The following is a 13174-nucleotide window of genomic DNA, read 5'->3' on the forward strand; positions in this document are numbered from 1 at the left end:
TCAAAACAATTTCCTCAGTATGAGCTATGTGTTACACCTTTGTAAGCCATCCGTGCTTTTAAAACAAGGAGGGTGACTTCCTGAGATGGTAGATAATTCTAAAGGCTAAGGGACTGCGCTGGCATCCAGGTCTAATAATGTCCATGGCTGAAGCACAAGGCATATATATGAGACCTCCAAAGAAACAATCATTGGTTTCTTTGGACAGAAAAACCCTCCTTTTCCATGTGATCCTCATCCTGGGGGGCAGCTGAGTGAGCGGTGAGACAGGAAGGCAAGTGAAGAAGGGGAGGCGGTAGAAACAGCTATTTATCTGATTGAGAGAGAACATTTCATTTTTTTCCACTGCAACAGTGGGTCCAGGATTTGAAAGGCTACATTTACAAGAGAAGGAGGGTATGACATGGGATGTGGGAATAAAAACAGCATGTGGGTTTACCCAGCATTTTTAGTCACTCTCTTGAATTAAGCATAGGACTAGGAGGAAACACAATATATTGTTGGTAACAAAAAATAAAACTGGGCCCCTTTGGCTTCTGGCCAAGAAAAGATCCCAAGAGCAGAATTTCCTGTGGCTGTGCTCAGGCACAACCAAAATAAGGCATGGCCTTGGTTGGTGGTGGGTACAAAGAACCAGGGAAATGTTCTTGAAGTGGTCAGGTCCACTGTGGGGCAGGAGGGGAGAAGCCTTGCCTGAGGTTCCCCACTAAATTTTGCTTTTTGCAGTGGGATCTTAGCCTTCTTGGGGCGTGCAAAGAGGAAGTGATTTCCTTGAGTAAGCAAGGGTAGCTTGATGCATGCTCCCTAAAATCCTGGTGTCGTCAAAGGTTCATAAGGCTGTCCAAGAGAGGACTCAACCAGGAGCAGCAGTGACCAGATTCTTATCTTTGAAGAGGAAAGGATTCAAGAGCAAGACAGATGCAGGAAAGCACAGGAAATTTATGGAAACGAAAGTACACACTTGAGAGAGAAATACAGGTGAACTCAGAGGTGGGGTTTTCATCAAGGAAGTCCTGACCATAGGTATTTATACCTCCCAGGGGCAGGATTTTGTAACATCCCATTGTATAAACCATAATGTAAATGAGATTATGACATTATAATTAGCTAAAGGTTAAGTCCCGGTCAAGGGGATCAGCCTCGCTGGATGAAACTGCTTCTTGTTCTTCTCTGGCTTCAGGTGCTGGATGCAGTCACTTGTTACTTGTGTCACCAGTGAGGCTCCTCAGGTGTCCTGGAGGGGGTGGTCGATTTCCTCGGCTTCATATCCTGCCTCACTGGCACAGTCTATGCCAAACATGGGCACTGGGATAAAGCTCCCATGGGGTTGAGGTTTTACCTGAGCTGTTCTGAATCTTCTCCTCTGGTAGCACCACACTTGTCCAGGCAGGAAATACGGAAGTGTTGCCTGATTCCACATAGATGCTAGTGTGTTTTCTAGGAACCCCTCAAGAAGTGGAGGCCAAGACAGAATTAGACAAAAAAGAGATTTATGAGAGCAAAAGCCTGTGAAGGATAAAGGGGAGGAACAGAAGGCAAAGGGAGCCCTGGACCATGATGGAAGTTTGGTAGCTAGTAAAGAAGAGAAGGAAGAAAGGAGGATTGATAGGAAGAGTCTCAGGCCATTGCACAGCTCTGAGAAAGTCTGGGTTGGGCCAATGTCAACCTCCAAAGTGAAGATTTTCATTGGAGGAGCCCATGTTGGGCAGAAACCACTTGACTTTAGAACCCCAATTGTACCTGGTAGCTGGCTGGGGGTGTGATCTGGAAGGCAGAAGGCAATCAGCTAGCTTCTTTGGCAGGGGCCCCGTGAAGCCAAATCTGAACCTGCACTTCCATGGCTGTCATAGTTTGCTCTTTTACTCTTTAAAGTACTTGTCAGATATTTATTGAGCCCCACTATGGCCAGATATTGAGTTGGACTGAGAACACAGGTAAGAGTAGCTAATAATTCTAAAGATTTACAATGTTTCAGGCACTATTCTAAATGCTTTACAATATATTATCATTGAATCCTTGCAACAACTGTATAAGGGAGATACAATTATTATGTCTGTTGTACAGATCAGAAACTGCATAGAGAAAGGTTAAGTGTGTGACTTGCTCAAAGTTGCATACCCAATAAGTGACCCAAGCAATGTAACTCTAAAGTCCTTGCCCAAAGCTACCATTTTTCATCTAATCTAAGACACCATCTATTATAAGACATATCATTATTTTATGTGACATTAATAAAAAAGAAGAGCACTGTCAATTAGGTCAATTAACTTCACCATTCCATTATTAGTTAGATGCATCCTCAATTTCAGAGATGTTAAAATGTTCCCATGGACTTCACAATCCCATAGAGGAGACAGACCTGAACACTTGTTATGCAACGCAGTATCAAGAATCACCAAAGTGGAGCACAGGCACTGCTGTAGTGACAAAAAGAGGAGTGAATCAGCACTGCTTCCTGAGGTGTCTGCAAACCCCCCACAGAGGGAGTGGCACCCAGCTGCACCTTAGGGTTTCCCCAAATAGAGAAAGGAAGGGTGGAAATGGGAAATTTTAAGTATTTTAAGAGCCATTGTTGATAATGCTAATAATAATATAACAATAGCTAATCATGTATTAAGTGCTCACTATGTGCCAGGTGTTGTGTTATGAGCTTTTCATGCCTCATCCTACGAGGTCTGACAGTTAAGTTCGTGAACTTGTTGCAATGATGTTGCTAAACTTTTTTGATATCAGAGGGATTATTCATTAAGAATTTGTACCAACTGGACAAATAGTTAACCAAGTTTACTATTTGGAAGTACTGAAAAGGCTAGATGACCTGAACTTTTCACCAACAATTCATGGCTCTTGCTTCATGACAATGCACCAGCTCACACGGCACTGTCTGTGGGGGACAGTGCTCTTTTCAGCCAGTAAACAAATCACTGTATTGGAATACCCTCCCTTGATCTGGCCCACAATGACTTCTTTCTTTACCCAAAGATAAAGGAAATATTGGAAGGAAGACATTTTGATGACACTCAGGACATCAAGAGTAATACGACAACAGCTCTGATTGCCATTCCAGAAAAAGAGTTCCAAAATTGCTTTGAAGGGTAGACTAGGCGCTGGCACTGGTGCATAGCTTCCTAAGGGGAGTACTTCAAAGGTGACCGTAGTGATATTCAGCAATGAGGTGTGTAGCATTTTTTCTAGGGTGAGTTCTCAAACTTAGTTGTCAGACCTCATATTTAATACTCAGAGAAACCCTATGAGAAAGTACTCTTACTAGGACCATTTTACAGGAAAGGAACCCAAGGCTAAGGAGGTGAGTTGACTTACCCTTCAGTGCACAGCTAGTAGATAATGAGCCAGGATAAGAATCTCTGGCAGCCTGGCTCCCAACTTTCAGATTTTACCCACACTGCTGTACCACCTTTTAGAAGTGAATTAGTTTGATAACTCTGTGTTGCATAATTGAAATTTGCTAAGAGAGTAGAACTTACATGTTCTCACCAAAAAAGTTGGGGGTAAATATATGAGATGATGGATGTGTTAATTAACTTGATGGGGGGAATCCTTTCCAAAAGCACATGTCTATCAAATCACGTTGTACACTTTAAATATCTAACCATTTTATATGTCAATCATACTTCAATAAAGCTGAAAAAAAAAGAAGAAGCGAATTAGTTATGAGATATACTTACCAAAATCATTCTCATCCATTGAGCTCTTCATCTTCTGGGAGAAGCATGAATTGAGGGCTGACCATTGTCAAACACAAGAATTGAGGCAACACGTTTGGGAGTCTCAACTCTGAACTTGATGACTGCTAGTGGGAGGTTCTAGAAATGTTGGTGCACGACTGGGTCCTCTCAATTGTTTCAACTGTTGAATATTTGCTGAAAGTTTACCCTGAGCAAAAGTCTGTAAGTCTGTGCTGGGCATCAAGGGAACTACTGAAGGAAGTCTTGGGCTTAGCACCAAATGTTGACTGAATGAAGTACAATGTTGTGTCCCTTTGCAGGCCTGCCTTGTCTGGTCCCTGTTTTATCTGACCTAGTCTCCTGCCTCCTCCACATTGCTCACTATGCTTTAGTCACATTGACTATCTGCCACTTCCTTGAGGAGGCTGTATTCCTTCCACTTGTGTTCCTTTACACATGCCTATGCCTGGGACATCCTTCTACCCCAACCCCTTTCGTGTGACTGGTCTTTTCTCCTCCTTTAGGTCTCAGTGTAAAGGCTTTCTCCTCAAAGATGTCCTGCCTGTTATTTTCCATCATAGCACCTGTTAATTTTGTTCCTAGCACTTTTTATAGTGTGTAATTATGTCCTTTATTAATTTACATCTCTAGGGGCAGAGCCCTTGTTCACTGTTGTGTCCTAGCACTATGCACGGTACCTGAAATATAGCAGACACTCCATATTCAAATGGACAAATGACTTAGCTTAAATCTCATTGTGGAACCAAGATGTACATCTATGACATAAAAAATAGCTGCTCAACTGATCAAAGAATGGAAAGATTGATGTGTGTAGAAACTGTCAAAGAGACGTAAGAATTGAACAGGGTGGGCAGAACTCAGGGCCTTAGGGATGATCAGGGAGGAAAAACCAGCTGGGGGAGAAAACCCAGTCAGTGCGAGGACAAAATATAGTTTTCTCTTCCTTTCTGGTTTGAAGCACCTTCATTTTCATTATCTGGAATCACCTTAGCTTTCCTTGCCTCTTGGGTTTTCTCTCTATTTATTGGAAAGTGGGCTAAGGCCATAATGGCCAGTTGTTTAGCCTTCTCTCCACAGAGTACTCTGGTGGGCTCTCTTGAGGTACTGAACACAATATTGAGAGTGATCTCTTATATGGCTCTTCAGCCTAAGAATGAGGATGTTTTGAGGAAACCGTTATGGATGCTGACCTCACTTTTATTGTGCATCACAGACAAAGCAACGCCCAATGTTCAGAAAGCACCTCAGGTGGCCATATTTTAGAATCCCTTCAAAGATTTTAGAAATAGAGATATATCTCACCAATGATACTGTTTTCAGTCAGCTGTTCCTGTTTTCCCCCCACACAGAAATATAATAGAGCACATCATTTGACTCATTCACTGAATTATGTATTTGCATAACTTTGAATTTCATGGATTTCCATACCATATATTTTGAAGGTCAAGACTTGTTACCATTTTATACATGTTTTGCCTGTGGTTTAATAGGAATTTATTTATCTTACTTGTCTAAAAGGACATTTGTTACTTGTCTCTTTATAGAGTACGAAGTCTTATTTTTATTAATTGTTCATGCATTCACTTCCTCCCATTCCACCCCCATCAAGCATATCCTCTGAGCTCCTTGAGGGCAGGAGACCAAGTTTTATTATCATTGTAACTCTGCTGCCAGCAAATAATCTTCAAAACAGCTTCTTGGTAAATGCTGAGTTCCAATACCTTCCAGAAGTTCGGTTCTTTGCTCTTTTTAGCAGAGCAAGTTGCCTCAATTCAATTGAGCCCAAGGTTATTGCTTGTTAACCACATAAACCAAAATCAGTGCCCTCCTTGTCAAAGACTATTAAAGAACAGAAATCTCGTTTTAGCCTTAATTGATCTGTGACTTAATTTGGGAAGCCTCTCCTTACCCAAGATTAGACAGGATTGAACAAGAATACAGAAGAGTGAACTAAAAATAACTTTCTGCTATAACCAACCAACAATTTTTAAAAATCTAAGCAAAACACTTCACCACAAATCTCAACCCTTTCAGAAGCTTCTAGGTACTTTAAAATTTGAAAGGAATATTAACTGTCACATTTTGGCAAAGGATAGCACCATGCAATGGAGGTAGGAAAGAAGTCATTTGAGTATGTGTTTTCTGGAATTCTGCCCTGAATAGTTTTTTTCTTGACGTTATGCCTTGCCCTTTAATACAGCTTAACATTAGTAATGCTTATAGTCTTTTTATAAAATCATGTTTAGAATATAAAGGGAGCATGGAAAAATTCTCTGAGTGAAGGAAAGGAAAGTAAGGAATAAAGCATTTGTTGAGAGTGAGTGAGCCTTCACCCCGATAGCGCCCATGAAGCCTGCTCTGCCAATGGCAGCCATAGTCACAAAGGCATCTCAATGGTTGACGGATATTTGTTCCCTGAATTAGGAAACTCTGGACTTAGGATCGACTTTTTGGATTCATGCATTATACACTTAATCCACAAATTATTATCAATTACTTTTTTATTCCTAATTAGCAGCTAAGAAGTTGTGGTAACTACCACTACAGCATTTATTCATGCAATTTCCTTTCCATTAATCTTCTCACTCAACAGAACCCTGTCAGGACTTCAGAAGGAATTTTGGATGTTTCCAGACTCCACATTAAAGAATCTTCCACCAAATGATTATTAAGTAAATGTTTACAGTAATATTTACCCACCATGAACCATTCCTGTCCCTGGTATTTTACCACAGTCAGAGCCTGATCAACTGGAAAACATTTTAAGGAAATGAAAGGTATAAAAACTTTTTGTAATGTCTGTGGAGCTACAGAGAGACTTAACAAAGGCTTCCCAACAGCTGGGAACAGTCAGCCAGAGAGTGATGCAGAATTTATAAACCACGTTAATAGTTTTGGTGCCTTAGAAAAAGCTCCGAAATGTTATAATCGTTAAATTACTCAATTGAAATTACTTTCAGATGGACAAATTTAGGGCAGACATTACCAACTTTTTAAACTATATCATATGTTCTGAAACCAAAACAGAAAACAATAAAGCAGAATGGTCTGTTCTTAACCCACCTGCTTATGCAGGTGATTCAGATTTAATACAAGGAAAGTGGAGTCCAAAGAAATCTCCAGTATGTCTGTGCTCAGAGCCAATAATGTGAATATAGAAATCTTAGACCATTGATTCAAAAGAGTTTAATCTTTAAGTGGTTCTATCAATTACAGTGGTTAATGTTGGGACATCTAATTCATGGTAGATGCTCAGTAAATGCTAATTTAATTGATACACAAATACATGTATAAATGACATCTGATGAAGAGAATACAGTAGACCACTTAGATCTGTGGTTTCTCTTTCCATGGTATCAGTTACCTGTGCTCAACAATGGTCTGAAATTATTAAATGGAAGATTTCAAAAATAAAAATTTCATGCATTTTAAATTGTGCACCATTCTTAATAGTTCAGTAAAATCTCATGCCATCCGTCCCACTCCATCTGCCTAGGATGTGAATCATCCCTTTGTCCAATGTATCCTCACTGTGTATGCTACCTGCCTGTTATTCACTTAGTAGCCATCTGAGTTATCAAGTCAGTTATGGTGGGGTGGGGGAAAGAGAGAGAGAGAGAGAAAGAGAGAGGACACATTCACATGACTTTTATTACAGTATATTGTTACAATTATTCTATTTTATTGTTAGCCATTATTGTTAATCTCTTACTGTGTCTAATTTACAAATTAAACTTTATCATAGGTGTATATATGTATAGAAAAAAATGGTATAAATAAGGTTTGGTACAATCTGTGATTTCAGGCATCCAATGGGGGGGGGGGACATATTCCCCATGAATAAGGGGGTCTATGTAAAGTGAAAACTCTTAAAGTTTGGCAGAGGAAGATGGTCCTATGAAATAGAATAAAAACAGTGACCAAAAAAAGTAATACAAAAACTTGCAGACCAAAGTGTTGACAAAAATTAGAGAAGAATATTATGAAAAGGAATGAGTAGTTGATAAGGTCAAATGAAGTAAAATGCCTCAAAATTAGAACTGATAAGTGTTAAGTGGATTTAACAACAAAGTGGTAATTTGGATGATAATAGTTAAAATTTGCATACAATACTAATTCAGTGGGCAGCCTTTAAGATTACTCCAAATTCCTGGCATTTATGCCCTTGTGTAATCCCCTACTGTAAATGTGGCCTGGATTTAGTGACACAACCCTAGTGAAGAGAAACTGGTAGAAGTGATGATGAATGTGAATTCTGACATTAGGTAAAAAAAGGACTGCGCCTTCTCTCTTGGGCTGCTTTCTCATTTTCACTTTCTCATTTGCTTGTTTTGGAGGAAGCCAGCTGCCCCACAAAGCTGCCTTATGGAGAGAGTCACAAGACAAAAAAATCCTGATGATTTTGGCCAATAGTCAACATGGATCTGAGGCCTGCTACCAGCCATGTGTATTCAAGTACATTTCTGCAATAATTTACAATGTTAGGAAAATGTATAAATTAAACATGGATGTCTTTCACTTATCTCAAGAAGTACTGCTATGTTATTGCTGAAGATCACATTGTAGCCAGTCTCTCACCTAAGACCAAAAGTGGTGGTCCTATGCACTTAAGGATGGACACAAAAGACATCCTTCCTAAATGACTGACCTGAGAAGATAGATGTTGTCTCACATTCAATTTACTCTTTGGTCTCCTTACTCATTCTTTGCTGTTTCTTCAAGGTCTGTTTAGAAAATTCCAATCAGATTTGACTAAAGAGACAAAATATTTAACTAAGAGCCAAAACAAAATAGCCCAGAAATTGTGATCTTTTAAAATGAATTTGTTTTAAAGTCACTTTCTATTTTAAGAAAAATACCTAAAGAAAAACATTTTAAAAAGATTGACTAACACAACAATCTTGATGTGGTTATTTTGAATTAAGAAATATTTGATGTGACTGTTTTGCCCCACTGTTCTGATGCTTCATCAAAATGAAAAATTACTGTTTATTTAAAAATTATTTGGGGATGTAACCAAAAGATTAGAGGATCTCTCTATCCTGCTTCTCCCGCATCCTACACTATTTTGATTCTAATTTCCAGGTAGGAGTTGAAGATAGGATGGAATTTCAGGATGAGGTAAATATAACAACTGCACAGTATTGTGGAGTTATTTTTAAAATGTAAATTTTTTTTTAATTAAATTTATTGCGGTGACAATTGTTAGTAAAATTACATAGATTTCAGGTGTACAATTCTGTATTACATCATCTATAAATCCCATTGTGTGTTCATCACCCAGAGTCAGTTCTCCTTCCATCACCATATATTCGATCCCCCTTACCCTCATCTCCCACCCCCCACCCCCCGCCCCCCTTACCCTCTGGCAACCACTAAACTATTGTCTGTGTCTATGAGTTTCTGTTTCTCATTTGTTTGTCTTGTTCTTTTGTTGTTTTTGGTTTATATACCACATATCAGTGAAATCACATGGTTCTCTGCTTTTTCTGTCTGACTTGTTTCGCTCAGCATTACTCTCTCAAGATCCATCCATGTTGTCACAAATGTTCCTATATCATCTTTTCTTACTGCGAATAGTATTCCATTGTGTATATATACCACAACTTCTTTATCCATTCATCTATCGAAGGACATTTTGGTTGTTTCCATGTCTTGGCCACCGTAAACAAAGCTGCAATGAACATTGGAGCACACGTGTCTTTATCTCTAAATGTTTTCAGATTTTTGGGTAGATACCCAGGAGAGGGATTGCTGGGTCATATGGCAATTCTATTCGTAATTCTTTGAGGAACCTCCACACTGCCTTCCATAACGGCTGCACCAGGCTGCATTCCCACCAACAGTATATGAGGGTTCCTTTTTCTCCACAGCCTCTCCAACATTTGTTACTATTTATCTTGTTGATGATAGCCATTCTGACTGGGGTGAGGTGATATCTCATTGTGGTTTTTATTTCCATTTCTCTCATGATTAGTGATGTTCAGCATTTTTTTTTTTTTTCATATGTCTATTTGCCATTTGTATGTCCTCTTTGGAGAAATGTCTCTTCAAGTCCTCTGCCCATTTTTCAATTGGGTTGTTTGTTTTTGTGTTGTTGAGTTGCATGAGTTCCTTGTATATTCTGGATACTAGCCCCTTATCGGAGGCAGTGTTTGCAAAAATCTTCTCCCATTCTGTTGGTGGCCTCTTTATTTTGTCAATGGTTTCTTTTGCTGTGCAGAAGATTTTAAGTTTCATATAGTCCCATTCGTTTATTTTAGCTTTTACTTCCATTGCCTTTGGAGTCAAGTTCATAAAATGCTCTTTGAACCCAAGGTCCATAAGTTTAGTACCTATGTTTTCTTCTATGCAGTTTATTGTGTCAGGTCTTATGCTTAAGTCTTTGATCCATTTTGAATTAACTTTGGTACATGGTGACAAATAGCAGTCCAGTTTCATTCTTTTGCACGTGGCTATCCAATTCTCCCAGCACCATTTATTGAAGAGGCTGTCTTTGCTCCATTGTATGTTTTAGCTTCTTTGTCAAAAATTATCTGTCCATATTTATGTGGTTTTATTTCTGGGTTCTCAATTCTATTCCATTGGTCTATGTGTCTGTTTTTCTGCCAATACCATGCTGTTTTGATTATTGTAGCCCTGTAGTACAAGCCAAAGTCAGGAAGTGTGATACCTCCATTATTGTTCTTTTTCTTAAGATTGCTTTGGCTATTCGGGGTCTTTTGTGGTTCCAAACAAATCTGATGATTTTTGTTCTATTTCTTTAAAATATGCCATTGGGATTTTGATGGGGATTGCATTGAATCTGTATATTGCTTTGGGTAATATGGCCATTTTAACTATGTTGATTCTTCCAATCCATGAGCACGGAATGTCTTTCCATTTCTTTGTGTCTTCTTCAATTTCTTTCAAAAATGTCTTATAGTTTTCAGCATATAGGTCTTTCACATCCTTGGTTAAGTTTATTCCTAGGTATTTTATTCTTTTTGCTGCAATTGCAAAAGGAATTGTTTTTTGTATTTCTTTTCTGAGATTTCATTGTTAGTATATAGGAAGGCAATGGACTTTTGTGTGTTGATTTTGTAGCCAGCAACTTTACTGTATTCGTTGATTGTTTCTAATAGCTTTTTGGTGGAGTCTTTAGGGTTTTCTATATATAGCATCATGTCATCTGCAAAGAGTGATAATTTAACTTCTTCATTCCCAATTTGGATGCCTTTTATTTCTTTCTCTTGCCTGATTGCTCTGGCAAGGACTTCCAACACTATGTTGAAAAGCAGAGGTGATAGGGACATCCCTGTCGTGTTCCTGAACGTAGAGCAAAGGGCTTCAGTTTTCTCCATTAATTATGAGATTAGCAGAGGGCTTGTCATATATGGCCTTTATTATGTTAAGGTATTTTCCTTCTATACCCATTTTATTAAGTGTTTTAATCATAAATGGATGTTGTATCTTGTCAAATGCTTTTCTGCATCAATTGATATAATCATATGATTTTTGTCCTTTATTTTGTTTATGTGATGTATCACATTGATGGATTTATGGATGTTGAACCATCCTTGTGCCCCGGGATGAACCCCACTTGGTCGTGATGAATAATCTTTTAATGCATTGTTGTATTCGATTTGCTAGAATTTTATTTAGGATTTTTGCATCGGTATTCATCAGAGATATTGGTCTGTAGTTTTCTTTTTTGTGCTGTCCTTACCAGGTTTTGGTATCAGGGTAATGTTGGCCTCATAAAATGAGTTAGGGAGTACTGTCTCTTCTTCAATTTTTGGAAGAGTTTGTGCAGAATTGGTATTAGATCCTCTTTGAAGGTTTGGTAGAATTCACTAGTGAAGCCATCTGGTCCCGGACTTTTGCTTTTGGGAAGGTTTTGGATGACTGATTCAATTTCGTTACTGGTGATCGGTCTGTTTAGATTTTCCAGTTCTTCATGGTTCAGCCTTGGAAGGCTATATGTTTCTAAGAACTTGTCCATTTCTTCTAGGTTGTTGAATTTGGTGGCATATAGTCCTTCATAGTATTCTTGGATGATCCTTTGTATTTCTGTGGTGTCCGTGATAACTTCCCTTTTACGTTTCTGATTTTGTTAATCAGTGTCTTCTCTTTTTATCTTAGTAAGTCTAGCCAAGGGTTTGTCAATTTTGTTAATCTTTTCAAAGAACCAGCTCTTTGTCACATTAATTTTTTCTATTGTCCTTTTGTTCTCTATTTCATTTAGTTCTGCTCTAATTTTTGTTATTTCCTTTCTTCTGCTGACCTTGGGTTTTACTTGTTCTTCTTTTTCTAGTTCTTTAAGGTGTAACATGAGGTTATTTATTTGGGAGTTTTCTTGTTTCTTGAGATAGGCCTGTAATGAGATAAATTTCCCTCTTAAAACTGCTTTCGCTGCATCCCAAAAATTTTGGTAGGATGTATTTTCATTGTCATTTGTTTCTATGTATCTTTTGATCTCTCCTCTGATTTCTTCTTTGACCCAGTCCTTCTTTAAAAGTATGTTGTTTAATCTCCATGTATTTGTGTTTTTCCGCTTTCTTTTTACAGTTGATATCCAATTTCAAAGCCTTGTGATCAGAGAATATGCATGGTATGATTTCAATCTTCTTAAATTTGTTGAGACTGATTTTATGTCCCAATATATGGTCTATCCTTGAGAATGTTCCATGTACACTAGAAAAGAATGTATAGTCTGATGTTTTAGGATGAAGTGCTCTATAAATGTCAATTATGTCCATTTCATCTAATGTGTCATTTAGGGCTACTATTTCGTTATTTATTTTCTGTTTGGATGATCTATCCATAGCTGTCAATGATGTATTTAAGTCCCCTAGTATAATTGTGTTTTGGTCAATTTCTCCCTTTAGTTCTGTTAGTAGTTGCTTGGTGTATTTCGGTGCTCCCTGATTGGGGCATAAATATTGATGACTGTTATGTCTTCTTGTTGTACAGTCCCTTCACCATTATGAAATGTCCATCTTTGTCTCTTGTTATCTTTTTCACCTTGAAGTCTGTTTCATCTGATATCATTATGGCTACACCTGATTTTCTCTGGGTACCATTTGCTTGGAGTGTCAATTTCCACCCTTTCACTTTGAGTCTATGCTTGTCCTTGTAGCTGAGATGTGTCTCTTGGAGACAGCATATGGTTGGGTTTAGTTTTTGATCCAATCTGCTACTCTGTGCCTTTTTATTGGTGAGTTCAGTCCATTTACATTTAGGGTGATTATTGATATGTGAGGATTTCCTGTCATTCTATCTTTAGTTTTCTGGTAAGGCTGTGTCTCCATTGTTTCTTTGCCTTTTGTTGTTGTCTATTATTTCTGTGTGGTGGTATTCTATGATGTTTCCCTCTGTTTCTTCTTTTATTTCAGTATATATTTCAATTCTGGATTTATTTTGAGTGGTTACCCTTAAGTTTATGTAAAAGAAAGTTTGATATTTAGAGTATTCCATTTTCTTCA

This window comes from Rhinolophus sinicus, linkage group LG12 (assembly GCF_036562045.2).
Source record: "Rhinolophus sinicus isolate RSC01 linkage group LG12, ASM3656204v1, whole genome shotgun sequence".
Taxonomy (NCBI): Eukaryota; Metazoa; Chordata; class Mammalia; order Chiroptera; family Rhinolophidae; genus Rhinolophus; species Rhinolophus sinicus.